General features: G+C 33.1%; 1 pseudogene; it reads left to right on the top strand.

The window, feature by feature from the left end:
* The first annotated feature begins 2,541 nt into the window (after positions 1 to 2,541).
* LOC128176165 (metallo-beta-lactamase domain-containing protein 1-like) lies at positions 2,542 to 2,858 on the top strand (annotated as a pseudogene).
* Positions 2,859 to 15,858: the final 13,000 nt, after the last annotated feature.

Here is a 15,858-nt window from a genome sequence, read left to right as displayed (position 1 = left end):
TTTGCAAAGTGTGGATTGGATTATTTGGACAAAAAAATCAGTATTTTCGTCAGACCAGTTGTGTCATTCTTGCAAAGTCGTTTAATATAATATTTTGCATTATGCGACATGATTTCAGACAGATTAAATGAATAACTAGGTCTTTTCCCCCTGAACCATGCGTATTGTCTTTGTCTTTTTTACGCATCACATAACGCCTGTATTTTCAATATTGACGGAAGAGTCTGAACAAGCTTATCTTTTAAAAAGATTGGTGAGCTAGCGCTGTAGCCATCGTAAAACACAGAAGCAGATTTCTAAAACATTGGTTTATATTTCTGAATCGATTAAAGGGACTTGGACACGATTTGAGATCAAAAATTTTATTTTTATTTTTTATGTACATGTATTAAATGGTTTACTTGTGCATTTTAATGATTGACCAAAATATTAAATGGTCAAGTTATAAGCGAGATACAGAGGTAAGAATTGATTGTTATGTAAACAAAGCTCGAGTCTTATAGTTGTTTACAAAAATGTAATGTAGAGAATTACCATGTCATGGACAATATGACATGTAAAAAACAATTTAAACTATAATTCAATATCTTCATAAATACTATTGTCAACAAAAAAAAGATACATTTGAGTGAAGCTTACACAAATACAACACATATGTAAAAAATGACAATATTTGAGCTTGCTTATGTATCTTGCTTATAACTTGATATTTGAATTTCAAATTTTGACATAGCATTATAAACTTCTATATTTATCAGTATAAACGTTGAAAACGCAAAAATAAAATTTGAAAATTTTAAGTCAAATCGTGTCCAAGTCCCTTTAATTAACATAGGAAGGTACAGTGGTGTAGCCTACTGGAATTGTGCTGGAGTGGGATTGTGAATCTAGAGTGCACGTCACATCGGCAATGGCATAGCTTATTGCCTTAATCATTATGTAGTTACTGTAATTTCAATTTCGAGGTGAAAATTTTCAAGAACCATTGGTACTGTTTTGTAGCAATCGTATCTTCTCGGGCCTTTCCGGCAAGCTCGGAAAACATATCCGAAGTTGTTTTCCGACCTTGAAGGAATTTAAGATAAAGTAAGCTATCTATTATAATATTGAATATAACGTATAAGACCTTAAACTATTGTTAATTTTTGACTTTTACAATAAAACACAAAACTTCATGTGAATGTGATAATACGAAATTCAAATTATACAGTTTATCTACAGTAGTAAAGTATTCCCAGAATCCCCCACTATGGAGTCGAGCATGCGTATTCCAGTGATAAGGACTAACGTAGTTGCTTGCGCTCGAGCAATGAGGGAGATTCATTGCGTTCAATTGTGGATAAGTCGTACGGGAAAAATTCAAGTAAATAAGAACAACGTAAATATTTTACTCATTTTTTATTGGGAAAACCCCCCAGATCAAATTGGAAAAAATCTGAAATTTTTGCATGGGGAAAGGGGCGATATTCGGACACAAGTTGGGTGTAGAAAAATCACTGACGGAAACGTCTTTCAACATCAACCCAGGTTCATTCTTTTCAGTTTGCCCCTGAATTACAAAATAACAAAGATAACGAAAATTTACAAATTTATTAAACAAAATCAAATATAATATAAACAAACATAAATAACATTGTTTGATTCCGTTTATAATCTAAGAAGGAGAAATGAAATTTACCTTAATGAATGCCGAAAAAGGGGAGAGGGGGAGAGCTTGGTCCGTAGACCAACAAGAGAGTCTCCTTGAATGCCCGATGACGGTCGTATTTATACACTTACAGACAATAGAATTTAAATAACAATAGACAGGACATCAATAGTCTTAAACAAAATATAAACGGTGTATAAATTTCCGGACTTAGACGCACTTACGACTGGAACAGACGTAAGACAACATTATTATCTTTTGACAGCTTTTGTGAATAGCACCATAAATGTAAACGTACATTTGTCGCAAGTTTAAAGTGTAATCGTAGACGTACGATTTTTTGTGAATAGATCCCCTGGCCTGTACAATGTGGTGGCCGAGAGTTGAAGTCTATGAAATGCTACCAGTAAATTCACCGGCGGTCCTCACTCACTGGAGGATTCTATTGGCGCTTGTTGGCATCATGACTCCTAAGAATAGGAATGACTTCAAGTCATTGGGCAGGGATACTTTATTACAGCTCGAGGACCAGGTAAGAGTACATCATGTACCAATTCCTGTAGACATTGAAGATGAGTGGACAGTGATAGATGAGTGTGGTGGGGAAGATGATGACTATGAAGTCGTCATCATTCAAGAAGGTTATTCTGTCCCACACCAAGACAAGGTTAAGATGGGAAGCAGTATCACTCTCATTAAGGGCCCACTGAACATCATAGTGTAAACAGGTAACCCTACAGACCGAGACCACATCATCGAGGCGCTCGAGATGAATAATGTCTCAGTGCACGATATCGAGTGTTGCATTACCACCCATGGTCATATTAATCATATGGGAAATCTTAACCTGTTTCCCAACGCCTATATCATATCATCATATCACAGCTTTTGGCATGTGTATTGGAAACTTGCATCTGTCAATAACTTCCAGTCAGAAGAAACTTTTGCAGTGAATGATGATGTCAAGGGAATCCCTACTCTAGGTCACACCAGTGAGGACATTTCTGTCATAGTTAAGAACAAACAGCTTGGTATCATTGCGGTAGTAGGTGATCTGTTCCATGCAGAGGAGGATATGGAAGATTTGTCCATGTGGAGGTCAAGGAGTCAGGACCCAGCACGTCAGGAGGCAAATAGACATAAGATCCTGCGTCTGGTAGACTACGTTGTCCCGGAACATGGAAAGATGTTCCAAACACCGAGAAAGTGATCCATGATGCTGACTGTCCAAGAACTTTTATTTATGGTGCAAGGAACGCCTTATATCAGGGACATCAGTGTCATTTGTTAGTGACTGTAATTTTAAGGTCACCTGAGTCACTCAGGTGACCTATTGCAATTGGTCTTCGTCCGTCGTCGTGCGTTAACAATTTTACATTTTTAACTTCTTGAAAACTACTAGACCAATCGTTACCATTTTAAGTGTGAAGCATCTCTATGGTAGGAAGAATCTAAATTGTGAAATTTTTGGCTCTACCACCCCTGGAGTGCCACGGGCGGGGCCAAATATGCAAAAAAGCAAAATTTTCAAAAATCTTCTTCTCTACTCCCACGCATGTGAGGAAAAAACTGGTTGCATGGTAATGATGTCAATGAGGCCCTCTACCAAAATTGTGAAATTTGTGGCCCCTGTGTCAGGAGTTCTGGCTCTAGGGTGGGGCCAATATGGCCTTACAGTAAAAATGTATTAAATCTTAGAAAATCTTCTTCTCTACTACCATATATATTTCTTAAACACTAAATGCATGATTATAATGTCCATGTCCCTCTATCAAAATTGTGAAATTCATGACCCTGGGTCAGTGGTTCAGGCTCTAGGGTGGGGCCAATAAGGCCAAGTAGTAAAAATGTATTAAGTCTTAGAAAATTTTCTTCTCTACTCTCATATATATTGTTAAAACTAATTGCATGATTATGATGTCCATGAGGCCCTCTAATAAAAATGTGAAATTCATGACCCCTGGGTCAGGGGTTCAGGCTCTATGGTGGGGCCAATATGGCCAAATAGTAAACATGTATTGAATCTTAGAATATCTTCTCTACTCGCGTATATTTTTGTTTAAAACTAAATGCATGGTTATGATGGACATGAGGCCCTCTACCAAAATTGTGAAATTCATGACTCCTTGGTTAGGTGTTCAGGCTCTAGGGTGGGGGCAATATGGCCATATAGTAAAACTGTTTTAAATCTTAAAAAAAAATTTCTTCTCTACTCCCACACATGTGGGCAAAAAACTGAATACATGGTTATGATATTCACAATCTCCTTTACCCCTAAATTGTGAAATTCATGGCCCCATGATCAGGGGTTTAGGACATGAGGGGGGGGGGCAACATGGCAATATAGTGTTAATGCATATAATGTTTAAAAATCTTCTTCTCTATTCTCATACATCTGTTTAAAAAAAACTGACCAATAATTATGTTTACCAGGAAGTCATCTATGGGTTTTGACTCTAGGGCAGGGCCAAAATGGATGTATAGATGTTAATGCATGTAACGTTAAAAATTATCTTCTTTACTCCCACACACCTGAAAGGAAAACTGAATTCATGATTTTGTAGACCAGATCTTTTAGTTTTTCACCAAAATTATAGGTTTCACAGTTCTTTTTGAAATGTGGTCGTAATTAAAAATTTATAATTTTTCTACTCCAGTATGAAACCTATATTAATTAGATGCATATATATGAGATTGTGTATTGGATATATGCTACTCAGGTGACCGTTAAGGCCAATTGGCCTTTTGTTTTTTTTCTATTTTCAATACATTTTTTATTTTGATATAAAAACACTTGACTGTTCATGTTTATGTATGTGTAGATTCAGATATTTACATATGGCAATATTGATGCAAAGCATATGTGTGTATTTCATTAACATATCTAGGTGAGTTTGAAAGAGATATTTAAATGGTGAATTTTTTGCTTTTCAATATTGTTAGGTTTGATTCCATGTATGACGATTTGACTCATTGTGCTAGTGTTTTTATCCATGATATTAAGGAATTGTTTATGAGATTAGTATATTTCTGTGTGTAAAAATGTGAGATATATCCACTTAAAACCATTATTATCATTTCAGTTTATAAACTTCTATATTTGAGTCAATGATTAACTAGTCTAGTCAACCATTGGTGACAAAGTCATGAGGATTAATGTTATCCATGATTAGTACACATTGATATATCTAATATTGATGTATCAAAACACTCGCTCAGGAGACATTTCTTTCATTGTTGAATTCTCTTGCATCTTTGCAATCATGTTTTTTTTTAAATTCCCTTAATATGTAGATAAAATTACTGCATTATTTTATTGCTGAATTCTCATGCATCTTTGCAAGCATATTTTTTAATTCCCCTTATGTTGATTAAAGTACTGCAAGATTAAATATGCATGCAGTACACAGTTACGAATACACATTTGAAGTTCTAATATTGATGTGTTAACGCACTCGCTCAGAAAGCTTTCTTCCCCATTGTTGTATTCGAATGCATCTCTGCAACTTGTGTTTTTTTAATTTTTTTTATCTGTTCTCCAGAGCAAAGGTAAAAAATACATTTCTTGGAAAAAATATTTTGTAAAGAATTTATTGACTCCTTAAAAAATGTAATTTGTTTCCAAAAACTCCTCTTGGTATCTTATTATCTATTTGTTTTGCAGTTTGAATATTTAAGACATATTATACTACATTTACTTTGTTCAGATTGTAACAGTGAGTTTCAGAATTGCATATAATTTTACTTAGAAATATATGCTGTTCATTTCCATTACTTGTCAGTTGTGTAATATGAATATCATAGCTGCATATTTTGCATAGAACATTTTTGTTATTTACTTGGAAGATACCATTCTCATTAATTTTTTACTTAAATACTGATTTCTTTATTTTTTACTTGGAGAAAACTGTTTTCATTTTTACCTCACCTAAGCTCAAAACTCAAGTGAGCTTTTCTGATCACATTTTGTCCATCGTCCGTCTGTAAACTTTTTACATTTCAAACCTAGCACTTACCACTTAGCCAATTTAACCAAATTTGGCACAAAGCATCCTTATGGGAAGATGAATATAAATTGCAGAAATAAAAGGCCAGTTTGTATTCAAACCAAAGAAAACCTTGAAACTGTCTTTAAAAAAAGAGGGGGGGGGGGTGCATTTTTAACTACTGCGCCAAATATGGAATGTTGGCATTCTCTAATTGTGAAGATTCAAATTTTCAATACATGCAGTAAGGAAGGCCCACAATGGGTGCTGAATTTTAAACTGATATACATCTAAGAAAATTTATGGAAAATTTTATCTGCAAAATAATGCAGGAAATGATTTGCCAGTGCTATATATAATTTATCTATCACAATATCTTGTCACTCCCACCCAAAGTAGTAAGCCATTGTTGCTCAGGTGAGCAATGTGGCCCATGGGCCTCTTTTTTTGGTTGTGATAGAATATATTGTTTTCATCATTGTTTACAATATCATCATCATCATCAACATATATAATTGTACTATAATGATGGTCTTCACATAATTCCATGGGTAAACTTGTGTTACATAATTGAAAGATACTTCTGTTTTTATCATTTTTTACTTCTATATGAAGAAATCATTTTTTACTTACAAGATATGTTTTCATTTCTTATAGGCATCACTTCATTTTTTTTTAAGTTTCAAGTTTTTCTTTAAATAAATTTTAAACACTCTTAAGAATTGTTTTCATGATGTTATAAAATGCAGCTGAAAATAAGTTGTAATCCATCAACACTTCATTACCATCAACATTAAAAAATTTGGTGCAGTGTGCATTGACGCGGTTTTATCTATTGCTGAGAATGAAATCTAAATGAACTGTCATACATCTGGAGAAAACCAATGTCAAAACATGAATATATAACCAAATGATCCCATATAGAATTTGTTACTTAAAGAATAACAAAACTTGTACTATGTATATACATGTACGTTCCTGCTATCATGGGTATTGAAGAAAGCTAGTGTAGTACCTCATGAGCATAATTCAATAGTCTATAAAAAAAAAAATTGTTTCAAAACCAAGTTCTGAAGAAAAAAATTGCCTTAAAGACGGCAAGCTTTTTAAAAAAGGTATACTTGTTTGATATACATTTATATATTGTTACTGCGTTTCTGCGGAATAGTTCTTTGTTTATAGAGATAATATCATGCTTATTTTTTATGAATTAAAAATAAATTTGCATGTAGAAATATGTTTTATGCCTTTTAAAAAATATCACATATTTTTTGTTTTACTCGTAAATGAAAATTAGGTCTTACTTAGTAGATTGTTGTATTTGGTGCGTATTTATCGAGACTATAATCTATTCGGAAAATTTCGGAGTTTTTCTACTTTTTCAAAACAATGCATCGGTATCGGTTTGCGGGACATAATGAAGACCTGAAATACTAAAGAGACATTATTTCGTCAATGACCATTTAGTTGTTTTTTAAGGTAAAAAATTAACAAGCTGCAGTTCATAGATGGAACGAAAGATTTAAGTCTATTAATGGAATAAGCTTTATTGGTAACTGTTAAGATCAATGCATGGGCATAATGAAATATTATTGCCAAATAATATGTTTTATGTCATCATTGTATCGTTAATTCTATTTTTAGAAATTCTAATTTAAGTTCCGGTTTTTATTGGTTATTTTTAGCTAATTTGTCCATCATGTACCTATTTATAAATGCCTGTGCTTGTACCTTGTCATTAGCCAATGAAATGAGAGTATTTCGATCACGTGTATATAACTTTTGTTTTAAACTCAAGTGTGAGAAGGACGTGTTTTCGTAATCTAAGATATTGATCGCTTTGTAAAGTTTAAATTGGTGGTTTAAACTTTACAAAGCGATCAATATCTTAGATTACGAAAACACGTCCTTCTCACACTTGAGTTTAAAACAAAAGATATATACACGTGATCGAAATACTCTCATTTCATTGGCTAATGACAAGGTACAAGCACAGGCATTTATAAATAGGTACATGATGGACAAATTAGCTAAAAATAACCAATAAAAACCGGAACTTAAATTAGAATTTCTAAAAATAGAATTAACGATACAATGATGACATAAAACATATTATTTGGCAATGATATTTCATTATTCAATACAAATACAACAAAAATAATCAAAATGGTTTGAAAAACATAATCTCCAAAAGAACAATGATTAGTTGAACTTTGTATAATAATGATCATACAATTACCGTTAGAAATGCTTACAGTAACGAATTCGATTCTTTATGATAATAGAAAAATGTTAAACTTAAAACCAAGTTGCTGAAAGTATTTTAAAATTTACCATAAAAATTAGTACAACCATCTCTTATTTTCTTCTCTGTGGTTTGTTTTATGTAATGAATTATACAACAATTATATTTTTGCGGCCCATTTGACGCTTGCGTCAATATGATTTCTTGTTTCCTTTTATTTTTAACTGAAGAGGCAAAACTTCACTCAAAATATCTCTCACATTCGCGTGCACGGGGATAACTACCATTGGTTAACATTGGTACCACTAGTATAATTATGGTGATTAAAAATACCGATGGTTACCATCTGAAGAACTGTGAACGCACCCCATATCACAATCAATTTATTAATGGTGGCAATTTTTCTTTCCTCTTACTGTCTTTTCTTTCTTTTCCTTCTTCCATTCTTCCTCATCTGCTTCCTTTTGAATGAGCTGTTGTACATTTATTATTAAATGTCCTTTATTATATGACATAATAGGATAACATTCACTATTGGATTGATAATTTTTTAAACAAAAATATGAATATATTTTATAAGAGATTGACTAAATTATCGTTATCAATTTAGACATCAATTTAGACACACACACTCTTTTTTTCTGGTTTATAAAAAGTATCACGTCTTTAAATGATTACCCTGTCATTATTTTTGATGTCGTAAAAAATCCGTCTTTTTACCCTGAAGTCGGCAAAAAATCTCGGACAGTTTTCGGGAATAAGTATAAAAAGTATCACGTCTTTAAATGATTACCCTGTCATTATTTTTGATGTCGTAAAAAATCCGTCTTTTTACCCTGAAGTCGGCAAAAAATCTCGGACAGTTTTCGGGAATAAGACCCTGAGTTACCAGTGGACTTTTCCGAAGAAAATTACCAAATGCATGACACAGCTTTAAGGGACTTGTTTTTTTTTTAAAGAAAAGAAACTTTTAAACTTAACATAAAACTATTGGTTGAAAAAGTAATTTGATGATTTTAAGCTGTCTTCGACTTTTTTATTAGTGTGGTTTAAGCCTATTTGCTTCATTTATTTAATTTATGATATTCAATTCTTCTGGTAGTGTATGTTGTTGTGGTTCAGCAGGGCCAAGTTGTTTCTGATCAATCATCTCGGGATTAAAAAGCGAAAATTCTAGTCTTTCTGAAGGCATCCTTAATGTGATAAGGGCTGAAGAACTAATCAATGGCGGAAGACATCGCTGCTTCTCTTATCAAAAGAAATGAAAATTTTAATTGAATTCTGTTCTGTTTGAAAAGAGCCACATTCAAAGGAGGTAACCCGTACAGCTCAACACCTTCTGTCTTCGCCCGCTGTAAAAGTTCAAGAGTGTGATGACTCTCGTGGTGGTCGACGGCTATATTCTGTCCCAAGGTATTCTGGATTCACATTTGGCTTAATTGCTTGATATTTATAAATACCTCAGGGTTCAAACGATGTTCATTAAAAAATTTGCAAGATTTTCTCAGTCGAAACGCCCCTGTTAGCTTATCAGGTTTCAATACAATGCTAAAAAATGTGATGACTACGGAAATTTTGTATTGCAGTAAGCCCGGATGATTACATTGAAAAACTGCGCGATGTATTCCGAAAGGAGAAAAGATGTAAACATTCCCATTTTAAATCTCCCTAAGGAATCTGTTTTCGTTCCTGTGAATTTTTCCGAGTGAAAGATGATACTGTGTCAATGAAATTATCTTGGAAAATAGCCCTTTCAACTATTATGTTTCCCCTTTTAAAGGGGAGACATATTGTTTTTGTCGACTTTCTTTTTCTTCTTTTTTCTTATTCTTCTTCATCCAAATTTGTCCAGACCGTAACTTAAATACCCTTTGACATTAAGACTTCAAACTTGGGACATAGGTAGATGGTATTGTTCAACTCCTGAATATACTTTGACAGAAGGACTTAAAACTTTAAACAAAGAACAATAATAATACACTTAGGTGTACTATTGAATAATATTTGACCTTGACCTTGTTTTACTAAAGGTCAAATTAAGAAAAAAAATAATAAAATGTTGTCTGGGTCATAACTTAAATACCCTTTGACATTAAGACTTCAAACTTGGAACATAGGTAGACGGTATTGAGAAGGAGTGCATACCACCAAAAGTTTTAACCTTGACCTATTTTGTTCTTCAAGGTCAAGCTTTTCATAAAAAATATTGTCGGGACCATAACACAAGACTCCTTTAACATACAGACTTTTAACTTATATCATATATAGATGGTATATAACCTAGTTGAACCTTACCAAAAATTTTGACCTTGACCTAGAATTTTTATTTCACGGTCATATTAGAAAAAACTTCATTGTTCAACTCCTGAATATACTTTGACAGAAAGACTTCAAACTTTAAACAAAAAACAATAATAATACACTTAGGTGTACTATTGATTTATATATGACCTTGACCATGTTTTACTCAGGGTCAAATTAAGAAAAAGATAATAAAATTTTGTGTGAGTCTGGGTAACATAAAGCTGACATCATTCTTTTTCAATTGTTAAATCTGCCCCATATTACAATCCTTGAGGAGAAGGGGAGACATGTGTTTTTTTGTAAAAAAAACCAATGCCCACTAGTTTCAATTGCACTTCTTTCACAGGTAAGTGTATTTTTATTAAAAATCGTCCAAATGTGCTGCATTAATATCTTGGACAGACTATAGTAAGGCTGGGCGTTTACGAACATTCTGTACGAATACCGATTCAAACAATTGCTACTGACAAACAAGTTGATATAACCGGACTAGCGACAGTCTCGATTTCGAAAGTTCTATGGTCACAAGAATATATTTTTAGGCAACCTGATACACTCAGGTGACCTATTGCAGATGGTCTCCGTCCGTCGTCGTGCATTTTGCGTGATCAATTTTACACTTTTAACTTCTTTTTGAAAACTATAGGAGCAGTGGTTACATGTATACTATTTATGGTGTGAAGCATCTCTATGGTTAGAGGAATCTAAGTTGTGAAATTCATGGCTCTACCGGCGAAATATGAAAAAAGCGAATTTTTCAAAAGTCTTCTCTATTGTCACATATGTGATGGAGAAAAAACTGAATGCATGGGTATAATGTTCATAAAGCCCTCTTTCTAAAATTGTGAGGGGTTCATGGTCTAGGGTGGGGCCAATATGACTCTATAGTAAACTAGTATTAGATTTTAGAAAATCACATTCTCTTTTCCCATATATATTTGATAAAAACGAAATGCACGGTAATGATGCTCATGACGTCTTCTAACTTACACGTGAAATTCATAACTTCTAGAACAGTGGTTTAGGCCGTATGGTGGAGCTTATATAGCCATAGTGAAAATGCATTAATTCTTCGAAAATCGTCTTCTTTACTCTCTCCCTGGGTCAGGCCGTAAGGGGGGGGGGGGGCAATATAGTGTTAATGCATACAATGTATTATGTTTAAAAATCTTCCTACCTCTTCTCACTGACAAAAAACTGACTTCATAATTATGTTAACCAGGAAGTCCTTTACTAAATTTAAATTTCATATCTTTTGGAGTATTGGTTTTGACTCTATGGCGGGGCCAAAACGGATGTATAGTGTGAATGCTCATACTGTTTAAAGATCATCCTAACCCCCCCCCCCCCCCCCCCCCCCCGACACGCACACACTTGTAAGGAAAGCTGAATTCATAAATGTGTAGACCAGGAAGCTGATGTTTAGGTTCTGACTCGTGGACAGAGCCTCAATAATCATATACTGTTTATGGATTTAAAGTTAGAAAAAAACCAACTTTTTAGTTTCATTCTCAATTGCATTATATCCTCCAGCAAAAACCGTTTTAGATCGCATTGCAAGAATATGTCCTCTTTGTCTTTATCTCATTTTCTTTTTCTGATTTCCGTCAATTGTACGTGCAGGCTGCTAAGCGATTCATGGTCACCAAAGTATTTTTCCAAATTACAATTGAATGTTTTGTCATTTAAACTGTGAATGTGTCTGAAATATGATGTTTGAATAAATTTCAACACTGCTGAAACTTAATCAAAAACTCAATGTATTTAAAGAAAGAAATAAGCCATCTATCAAAATTTCAATTTCATATTTCCCAATATAGGAATTTGAATCGAAGGTGGGACCAAAACACTCATAAAGTGATAGATTAGAGGTTCTTAATGCAGGACGTGGCCGAAATGGTCATTCTCTCTAGTTTCAATATGATAGAGATATCTTCCTTTTACTTGTTCCTACTACCCGCACCTCAGATCTCTGTATTTAAAATATGGAAATGCGGACGGGTGTATTTTGACTATTTTCCGCATTTAAAATACGGAGAATTTTAGGAAATGCAGAAAATTCTGCAACACAGATTTCCCGTATTCCAAAAATATGGAATTCCATATTTGTGCAGGCACGTAGCGCCAAGGGGGGCCTGCCCCCCCCCCCCCCCCCACTTTTTCTCGCAGCAACCATTTTTTTAAAATTTACATATAGAAAATGGAATTATCATTGAGTTGGCCCCCCCACTTTTTTGGGAGTATGTAAAAAATTGATATGAAAAGAAGGAAATGAGTAGTGAAATTGAAGTTATATAGCCAGCCCCCCCCCCCCCCCCCCCCACATTAGGATTTTGAAGATTTTGGGAAACGTAACATTTTCCTTTTTTTTTTTGCTTGTCAAGATTTTTTGGATGAGTCTGCCCCCCCCCCCCCCCCACTTTCAAAAACGATGCTACGTGCCTGTTGTGATCTGGAAATACGGACGCATTTCCATGCTTGGTAAAAATGAGGAAATATGGAAAAAATACGGAGAGATTTACAAAAGGGGGAAATACGGAAATCTGTAAGATAAATGCAGAAATATGGAAAAAATAAGACGAGCTGAGTTATTTAACAATTTAAATCCTGGAGTTGCCTGGCTGCAATTTTATGATAAACCATGACAACAACACTTCTTTTAACTAAATTTACAAGCCTTTATATATTGTGAAAACATTAACATGTATTATTTTTTGTAACAAAACTAAAATTTTCGTTTGACTGCACTTACAAGCTTTGTTATATTTTGAAAACATTAAGAATTGTATAAAATAATTAAAGTCATAGAAAAATACATTTTGTCTGACTACATTTACAAGCATTTTTATGTTGTGAAAACATTAAAATGTATTAATATAATTCAAGTCACAGAAGTTTATTGTCACAAAACTATGTTTCGTTTGACTGCATTTACAAGCATTTTTATATTTTGAAAACATTAACAACTGTATAATATAATTAGTGTCATAGAAAAATACATTTCGTCTGACTACATTTACAAGCATTTTTATACTGTGAAAACATTAACATGTATAAATATAATTCAAGTCATAGAAGTTTATTGTCACAAGACTATGTTTCGTTCGACTGCATTTGCAAGCATTTTTATATTTTGAAAGCATTAACAACTGTATAATATAATTAAAGTAATAGAAAAAAAAATTTCGTCTGGCTACATTTACAAGTATTTTTATATTAGGAAAACATTAACATGTATTAAAATAATTCAAGTCATAGAAGTTCATTATCCCAAAACTACATTTTGTTTGACTGCATTTACAAGCATTTTTATATTTTGAAAACATTAACATGTATAAATTTAATTTAAGTCATTGAAAAATACATTTCGTCTGACTAAATATAAGCATTTTAATATTATGAAAACATTAACAAGCATTAATAGTGCATCTCATAGAAGTTTGTCACAAATCTACATTTAGTTTGACTATATTCACAATCGTTTGTTTATATTAAATAAGAAAACATGAACATGTATAAATAATTCTTGTCATAAAAGATTTTTCATCACAAAGCAAAATTTCATTTAACTAATATTCACAATCCATTGTACGTTAAGGAAACATCATCAGGTATTTATAATTCACGTCATAAAAGTATTCACAATTAATCCTTTGTAATAATCATAAAAACATTAACATACATGTATCAATTATTGAACTCAAACTAGTACACGTATAATGTAAAAACAAAGGCCAATTAAGGGGCTACATCGCTCACCTGAGCAACAACAGCCATAAAATACCATGACAATGTAGTACCAGTAGAACTTGCTGAAATAGTATAAAATATAACATCTTTCTACTTTTATCCACATAGCTTTATTATACTTTGTGCCAAATTTGGTTGAAATTGACGCAGTGGTTCTGGAGAAGAGGATAAAAATATAAAAAGTTTACGACAAACACAACAAACAAATTTTGATCAGATAAGCTCCCTCAAGCTAAAAACTACATTTAGTTTGACTATAAGTCTATATTCACAATGTTTTATATCATGAACATGTATCAATAATTCAGTTTATTCTACAGTTTACTTTTTCAAGTCCACAGTGATGAAGATCTCATTTTTTGGGGGTACCTCCAGCAGATGGTTTTAAACTTCTCCTAGTTTCCCATTTATTTTTGATCTCTTTTAGTAGGGCCGCTGTTCCTCTATAAGCTCTGAAATACATTAATTACAAGATTATTAACATTTGATGAATTTTACTGCAAATGATTATTTATTTAAACATTGCATAATTTTTCAAAATTTATTCTCAAAACAGAAGGCACTTCCAATTTAATTCAGATGTCAGAATGCTGAATGGATTTATTGAAGATGATATGCTAGTTTTATGATAGTGTATTACAAGATGTATTTTAGAACTAACCGTTCAAAACCTCAAGCTTTGACCTATCGGCAATGGCTGGACGAGCCTCTAATCCCTTCGGCCCTTTTCCTGTGACCGATCGGCCCCTCAAGTTCACTCTTCATGAACAGGACAAGCAGTAAAGCCTTTGTTGCTTTACCGTTATATCTGAATTTGTATCGAACAGCTTGTAACTGCTCCTGTTTAGATATAAAATTTTACATGAAATAAATTTTAAAAATTAGACTTACAATATAACTGGATAATGTTTGTATGTTATAATGTTATTCTGTTATTGTTACATTTGATTAGACTAAATTAAAATCTGGTTATGAGATGACCCCCTGTCAGACCATAAGGCTCAGTGATTTCTCTCAATATATGATAACAGTCTATGAACATTTTTCTGGAGTTAAGGTAAATTAATAACCTTTGTCTTTCCATTGTATACACTTGTCTGGGTAACACCATCAGGTGCAGGTATTGAAATCTGCCCAGATGGTGCAGCTGCTTCCATGGGTCCTGAACATGCACTGTATACACTTGTCTGGCTAACGCTAACGAGAGCAGGTATTGACATCTGTCTAGATGGTAATGGCTGGACAGTTTCTGCTTGCATGGGTTCTGAACGCGCAGCTGCTTCGACGGGTCCTGAACGTGCACTGTATACACTTGTCTGGCTAGATGGTAATGGCTAACGCGCGTTACTCAATTTGTATGCACACACTGCTGCAGTTATGAGACGGTATCTTTAAAAAAATAATGATTTAATGCTTATATTTACATTTTTTTGTAATTGAAGGCAAACACAATTACAAATTAATTCCATTTACTTTGTAAAAATAATTAAACTCGATTACAATTATTTTTTCTATTATCCCATCCCTTATTTCATAAAACTCTATGGGAACAATTTGACTATGTTGGGACACAACACCTGGTCAAGGTAATCAAGACAGGCGACACGTTCCTTGAACATTCCAAGAGTAAATCTCAAATTATTATATATATTATTTCTTATATATATTAAAATATAATATATAAAAATATATATTATTATATAATTCTTATTAATATTTTACTTTCCATACAGATGTTATGGCTTTTCTTTTTTGTTATTTTGACCAAATTTTTTTCTAAATAAATGAGAGTGCTTGTATTTTCAATTTTTTCAATAAAAAATTTAAGTCCAGAACTCCGTAATTTTTCCAGAGGAAAAATTTTCTAAGTTCAGAGCTCCTTATTATTTCCGGAGGAAAATTTTTGTAAGTTCAGAGCTCCGTAT

Source organism: Crassostrea angulata, chromosome 3, assembly GCF_025612915.1.
Source record: "Crassostrea angulata isolate pt1a10 chromosome 3, ASM2561291v2, whole genome shotgun sequence".
Classification (NCBI taxonomy): Eukaryota; Metazoa; Mollusca; class Bivalvia; order Ostreida; family Ostreidae; genus Magallana; species Magallana angulata.
Note: the sequence above shows the minus strand (reverse complement) of the source record. Positions and strands in the feature narration are given on the sequence as shown.